The sequence below is a fragment of the Heterodontus francisci genome, unplaced genomic scaffold (genome assembly GCF_036365525.1).
Source record: "Heterodontus francisci isolate sHetFra1 unplaced genomic scaffold, sHetFra1.hap1 HAP1_SCAFFOLD_337, whole genome shotgun sequence".
NCBI lineage: Eukaryota > Metazoa > Chordata > Chondrichthyes > Heterodontiformes > Heterodontidae > Heterodontus > Heterodontus francisci.
In genome coordinates this window covers 1961615-1962807 of record NW_027141841.1, presented here as the reverse complement: position 1 = coordinate 1962807, position 1193 = coordinate 1961615, and positions in this window count along the sequence as shown.

Sequence of the window (1193 nt, the reverse complement as noted above, 5' to 3'; positions counted from 1 at the left end):
ACACACACACACCACAGCCCAGACACTGAGAATTATATATATGCACACACACACACACCACAGCCCAGACTTTGAGAATTATATATATGCACACACACACACACACTCACTCACTCACTCACTCACTCACTCACTCACTCACTCACTCTCACACACACACACACACACACACACCACAGCCCAGACATTGAGACTTATATATATGCACAAACACACGCACTCACACCACAGCCCAGACATTGAGACTTTTTAATATGCACACACACACACACACACACACACACACACACACACACACACACACACACACACACACACACACACACACACCACAGCCCACACTTTGAGAATTATATATATGCACATACACACACACTACAGCCCAGACACTGAGACTTATATATATGCACAAACACACACACACACACCACAGCCCAGACACTGAGACTTATATATATGCACACACACACACATACACCACAGCCCAGACACTGAGACTTATATATATGCACACACACACACACACACACACCACAGCCAAGACACTAAGACTAATATATATGCACAAACACACGCACTCACACCACAGCCCAGACATTGAGAATTTTTAATATGCACACACACACACACACCACAGCCCAGACACTGAGACTTATATATATTCGCACACACACACACACACACACACATACACACACACGCGCGCACAGACACGCACCACAGCCCAGGCACTGAGACTTATATATATGCACACACACACAAACACACACACACACACACCACAGCCCAGACACTGAGACTTATATATATGCACACACACACACAGCCAAGACACTGAGACTTATATATATACACACACACACACACACACACAAACCACTGCCCAGACACTGAGACTTATTAATATGCACAAACACACGCACTCACACCACAGCCCAGACACTGAGAGGTATATATGTACACAGACACACACACACACACACACACACACACACACACCACAGCCCAGACACTGACACTTATATATATGCACACACACACACACACACACTCACACACACACACACACCACAGCCCAGACACTGAGACTTATATATATGCACACACACACACACACACCACAGTCCAGACACTGAGACTTATATATATGCACACACACACACACACACACACACACACCACAGCCCAGACAC